The 6,676-nt window shown below is 39.3% G+C and overlaps 1 pseudogene; it reads left to right on the top strand.

Annotated features, from left to right (window-relative positions):
- The first annotated feature begins 4,232 nt into the window (after window positions 1–4,232).
- LOC149206861 (transcription initiation factor TFIID subunit 8 pseudogene) lies at window positions 4,233–5,898 on the top strand (annotated as a pseudogene).
- The last annotated feature ends 778 nt before the right edge of the window (window positions 5,899–6,676 follow it).

Raw genomic sequence — 6,676 nt, 5'->3', positions numbered from 1 at the left:
CTGGTTGTGAAGCTATATATCCACTAGGTTCATGGCCGTTGGAATTTCCTTTTTGATACGAGTCATGACTTTGTTGTTTTGGCTATAATGCTGGTATTAAAGGTGGTGTCTGTGGGAAAAAATTTAGCGCAAATTTCCAGCTAATGTTCAGACTACTCAAACTCTTTCTATTCCTTGGATTTTTCATACATAACCCAGCAAGCCCATGCATGATTGAAGAGAGTTTTGAGCCCAATTTGAAACCACACATGACAACAAAATCCACCACTGAATCCAAATGGACCAAAGCTTGATCAGGGAGGCAAATTTTTTTTTTTTTTTTTTTTTGAAGCCACAATGAAAAATAGAAATGGAGACAGCCATAGATTGCTTTTCTCTTTTTTTCTTCTCTGAAATTGTAAAATTTTTATAAAAATGATTAATGATTTTCAATTTCAGGCAACAAATACTTCAAGAAAAACATGTTAAAAACAAGACTTTGACTGAGGTCCTAGGCTGGTTTTTCATCGATCTGAGCTGGGTGACTAGGATAGGATCCATGTCGGGACAATTCTGGAGATGCCCATGTGGTCGGTTTTTTCATTGGATGCCTGTAACCTGCTAAACCTTGAAACAGCTGCGGAATTGTCAGATGGCTGCGGAATCAGGGCAGTTTCTGCAGCTAAGTGGCAAAACCTTATTTGAACAAGATACAGTGTTTTGAAGACCACTACAAAGCATAACCAGACAATTTTGGACAATTTGAACCTATCAAAGCACTTGAGTTTCATTTTTTCATTTTTTTTTTATTGAATCAATTGAAGTGATGAAGTTTATTTTGTCTCCTATTATTTTATTTTTTTAACAATTCTTTTTCTGATCCTCCAGATCATACAGAGTGCAGGAGGAGAGCATACTCAAGAATTATTATTTTGTCTTTTTTTACTTAACAATCCTTTTTCTGATCCTCTAGATCACACAAAGTGCAGGAGGAGAGCATACTCAAGGATTATTAATTTTTTTTTTCAGATGTAAGAAATAAGGTCTCCTAATTACACTTTCCGGCAACGGCGCCAAAATGTTTAGTCAATTTAATGTCTTAAATTGCTCTACATAAATTATCAATCCGGGTATCGTACACTGATGAAGTGTGGTGCACTATATGTGCTTAGTTAACCTCTTTCTTACTTCGTTGTTTTATAAAGTTATAATGTTCAACTCTTCCTAACCTTCTGCTTTCAACATATAGTACTATGTTAAGCACGATTAAGAAGTAGTCAGAAATAAATCCAAAAAGTAATCAAGCTCTAAGGTGACAAGTAAGAAAAACCACTTTAAAGACTAGTTATAATGTTCAACTCTTCCTAACTCCCTGCTTCAACATATAGTACTATGTTAAACACGATTAAGAAGTAGTTAGAAATAAGTCTAGAAAGTAATCAAACTTTAAACTTGCAAAGAAAGAGCTTGAAAGAAATAACTTGAAATGAAACTGAAAGCAAAGAACTTGAAATGACTTGAAAGTAAATGACCACATTCTAATGGCATTAGTCACTACTCATATTGCTGCAAATAAAAGAAATAAGAAAATCACTTCAAGGACTGATGATAATGGTTATCTCTTCCTAACTCCCTGCTTCTATCACATAGTACTGTGTAAAACACGATTAGGAAGTAGCTAAAGACAAATCCAAGAAATGATAAAAACTCTAAATGACAAATTATAACACTACTATGCCTTTTCCATCATACTGCTTCCTACATACATGATTATGTGTAACAAGTGGAAAAAGAATTAGTGCTACAAGCCAAGACTACTTCAAAACAAGTTGCAATTCATTAGTATTCGGTTCTCTTAAAGATAAATAATTCATGATAAAGAGACCATAAATTAGTTAGCATACAACTTGTAAAACTAAACTAAAAGCTAATCTAGAAAACAGAATAAAAAGGGCAGCACTATGAATAAGACAACTGCAACTACCATTAGATATTAAAGCAAATACAACACACACAATCCCGGGAGAAAATAAAATGCAGTAATTCAAACTGTACAAGGCAGGGGCCCCCTACTACCTATGAAATCAAAGCAAAATTAAACACACTTGCATAAATTAAAATTGCATGAATGAAAATCTAATCTACCTTACATTCTACAAAGCAATATTTACAAAATGAAATCTAATCTACTTACATCCTAATATGCTCCATGACATCTACTTCACATCTCCTTCCATGTTGAGAACATCAAAGCTTTATTCAATTTCTTCAAAAGTGCAAAGTACAAAAGCTTTCAAAAGCCATGAGACTAACAAGTTAAAAGGACTAAGAAAAGACTAAAGGAAAGACTAAAGAGAGACTAACTAATGAAGGAGAGAGACCTCCTATTTATACAAAAAGATGAGAGCCATCTCATTAATGATAATCCATGAATCTCTCCCTCTACCTCTAGAGTCCTAATCAAAATAGGAACTGATAAGACACATGTCTTTTAGAGTTACAATACAATTAGGAGATGTGACACATATCCTCATGATCCCATGATTCTTTCCAACCAAATTCGAATTTGGCCTTAGAGTGCCACATAAGGGTCTTCTAGAAGTCTCCTTTCAACCTACACATGTCAACAAACTCAACCCATTTGTTAGGTATAAGCATATGCACATTATTTTCTAATGTTTAACCACAAATTCACTTAAAAGGCTTAGAAATAATAAATATTGGAAAAACATAAAGGTAGCCCAATGATAATGAAAGTGGGATGAATGTGGTGACATAGTAGTGAAATGGAGGTGATATAATGGACATAATAGTGAAAGTGTAATGGAAATGAATGACATTTTCAAGACTCAACAGTTTCCTTTGCAACATCTGGTGCAATTGGTAGTTTAGATACTTTCTTAAACACAATATCATGGAAACAATTTTAAGAGATAGAGAGGGGGAGGGAGGAAGATAGTGATATTTTAAGTAATTTAGATACTTTCTTAAACACAATATCATGGAATCAAATTTAAGAGATAGAGAGGGGGAGGGAGGACGATAGTGATAAAGCCCAAGGGCAAAGAGAGAGAGAGGGAGGTGGGCAGGGGGGCGAGAGACATAGAGATATATAAGTGGAGAGGGGGGGGATTTACAAGGGAGAGAGAGGGAGGAAGAGAGAGAGATGGAGTTGGAGGGGGAGCGAGAGGGAGGAAAGAACAAAGACATAGAGAGAGAGAGGGGGAGTGACAAGGGAGAGATGGGAAAAGAGTGACAGAGAATGGGGAGGAGGGAAGAGAGATGAGATGAGAGAGATAGGAAGAGAAGGGGAAGAGAGAAAGAGAGAGGGAGGGAGATAGTGAAATAGTTAGAGGGAAGAGAGAGAGTGATGGGGAGGTGTGGGGGGAGAGACAGAGGGAGGTGGGAGAGAATGACAAAGAGAGGACTCAATAGAGAGAAGGAGAGAGAGAGAGAGAGATGGAGTTGGAAGGGGAGAGAGAGGGAGGGAAGAAGAAAGACATAAAGGGAGAAAGGTGGAAAGAGAGGGAGTGACAAGGGAGAGATGGAAAGAGAGTGAGGGAAGAGGGAGATAAGATAAGATAAGATAATTATATTTTTGTCCAACTAATAACCACAAAGTAGGTCAAAGGGACTGTTGAGTACAATGATGTCCATACAAAGCGGGAGAACCAAACGGTCTCCTAAGAGAGAGAGAGGAAGAGGGAGTGAAAGAAAGAGAGAGAGAAGGGGAAGAGAGAGAGGAAGAGGGAGCGAAAGAGAGATAGATAGATATGGAGAGAGAGTGTGTATGTTTGGTGGGTCAGATAGACAGAGAATAAAAAAAAAGCACATCGATACAAATATAGATATTATATATAATTATATAACTAGCCTAGATCCATCTTAATCTCGGATCTATCAAACATCCTGAGGGATCAAATCTTTTTAAGAGTAAACCTTTCTTCAAGTTTTATACTAAAAAAAAGTTTGCACCTAGATAGATTTGATCCCTCTCGACTCTTGATAAATCCGGATTAAAATGCATATAGATGGATTTTAAAACATAAAAAAACAGATTAAATTTTCAATTTAATGGAAAATTTATAAGAAATTAAATCAAGCACACATCTAGCAGGAATTTTTTTTAGATTTCAAAGGACGAGCCATTGAAAAAATATATATTTTTTAATGAAACAGTTACCGGGTTCCATCTTATTATTGTTATTAATTTTTATAAATACTTGTTATTTGCTGCGACTTTTCATCTTTTTCATGGGCAGTTATATACACAGATTATCAGTTTGGTTTCATTCGCGGCCCCTCCTGTTCGAGTCCCGCGAGGGGTCGTTTTAACGCAAAAATTTTCTTGACCACCCTCTCAGGAAATATTCAGTAGGGTTTTAACATAGAAAACCACAGTGAAGCAGTTTCTATGGTTCAGTAACGAGGATGGCCACCAATGGAGGAACACCGACAACACCACCGCAGGCAACAACGGCACAGACGCCGACAAACAATGATAAAAAGCCCACTAGAGGAGTAGATGCCTTCGGCCGAGCGGTTGCGCGAATTGCAGTGGCACAGATATGCGAAGGTGCCGGGTTCCAATCCTGCCAGCAATCCGCCCTCGAAGCTCTGGCAGATATCGCCGTACGCTACCTCTGCGACCTCGGTAAGGCCGCTCAATACTACGCTGGCCTCGCGGGCAGAACGGAATGCAACGCCTTCGATGTGATACACGCCATGGAGGACATGTTTGCTGCGCAGGGTTTCGTGGGCGCCTCGGATGTGATCGGTCACTCGGTCTCGGGGTCGGGTACCGTGCGTGAAATCATGCAGTACACCAAGCGGGCGGAAGAGATCCCGTTCGCTCGCCCTGTGCCGCGGTTCCCCGTGGTGAAAAAACGGAATCTTTTGCCTACATTTCTGCAGATGAAGGAAACCCCAGCGCATCAACACATTCCCCCATGGCTGCCCGCTTTCCCTGATTCGCACACTTATAAGAACACTCCTGTGTGGAACGAGCGGAAAACAGATCCTCAGGTGGTCAAGATCGAGCAGGCCAGGCAGCGGCGGAAGGCCGACCGGTTGCTGGTGAGTTTGCAGCAGCGCCTGGCATCGGCTTCCGGGTCCTCTTCTCTAGGGCTCGCCATGGAAACAGATGGCAAGGGAAAAAACCCTAGCCCTAGCCCAAATCCCAACCCCAACTCTAATAACCCCTTTCTCGCTCCGCCCGTTGGTCCCGAGGAGAAACAGGTAAGCCCTGTCAAGATTCCCTCGGTGCTGGCCCGTCCGGCGGTTAAACTCCCTTCTGTCGTGGAGGCCTTTGCTCCAGCCATTGATGCCGTCAAGCAGGGGCTTGATCAGGTCGAAGAGCTCGATGGGCGGAGGAAGAATCCTCGTGGGAGTCAGGCGCTGTCTGATGAGAGACCCCTTGTGCAATTTAAATTTGATTTTGGAAAGAAGGCACAAATGGCTGCCCATGCGACAGGAGCACAGCGAAATGAGACGCCGCTGAGTTCTTGGTTTAGCAGAGACGAGGAGATAGATGATAAGAAGAGAAGGGTAGAGCAGATATTGAAAGAAGCCATGGAAAACCCTCAAGACTTGGTACAGCTGTGAAGATGGCACAAAATTTTGTCCTCTGTTGTGACTTGAAAATCAACCAAGTGGGTTGGGAATTTGCTGCATATTGAGTGTTCCAATTGTGAATTTTTAACAACAGGTTGCGATGAGCTTCTGCTAGATTTGGAAAACAATGTATAAGTAGTATCGCTTGCTGGAGAAAAGTCTATCCGATTGCTGGTGATTTCAGACCTGGTTTGGATGAGTCGCAGCTAAATTTCATAGACATTTATGTATTCATCACTCACCGGAAGTAGGTGTATCTGCTATCATCTGAATGTCAACATTTATAAATGAAATATTTATTGTGAAGGCCAGTCGCAATTGGAAACTTGTTGATTGGCTTGGTTTGAAAATCCTTACAGTTAATATGCTTATTCGTTATAAATGCAGAGAATTAAACTAAAAAATGAGTATCAAAGCATGTTCAGAACTATCTTTATGATCAATCTAGCCAAATCTAGCCATGTTAAGCCAAATCTAGCCATGTTAACATCCTTGAAGGCCTGAAATTAGGGTTAACTTTCTCTCAATCTAGCCAAATCTAGCCATGTTAACATCCTTGAAGGCGTGAAATTAGAGTTAACTTTCTCACTCATTGGATTCTGTCCATTTATAGGATGATTATTCCTATATAGGAATGCACTTTGTAATTTCTACATCCATCGGCCAGGGATGGAATTTGACGGGTAAAATTACCCGTCAAATACAGTTAAATTCTTTGTAATTTCTACATCCATTGGCCAGGGATGCATTTTGACAGGTAAAATTGGCTGGCAAATACAGTTAAAGGCCATCCAATACAGTTAAAAAATTAAAGTCCATTAAATACAATTAATTTTTTTAAAAAACTTTAGAAATTCGTGAGATCGTGAAAATGGGTTGGGAATGTAAAAACCATCCAATTTAATGAGTAAGTCTGTTTTGGGATGCATTTTGACAGGTAAAATTGGCTGGCAAATACAGTTAAAGGCCATCCAATACAGTTAAAAAATTAAAGTCCATTAAATACAATTAATTTTTTTAAAAAACTTTAGAAATTCGTGAGATCGTGAAAATGGGTTGGGAATGTAAAAACCATCCAATTTAA

The sequence above is a fragment of the Pinus tabuliformis genome, chromosome 1_2, assembly GCF_031772625.1.
Source record: "Pinus tabuliformis cultivar Carrire ecotype Pingquan chromosome 1_2, CPIR1, whole genome shotgun sequence".
NCBI classification, from domain to species: domain Eukaryota; kingdom Viridiplantae; phylum Streptophyta; class Pinopsida; order Pinales; family Pinaceae; genus Pinus; species Pinus tabuliformis.
Note: the sequence above shows the minus strand (reverse complement) of the source record. Positions and strands in the feature narration are given on the sequence as shown.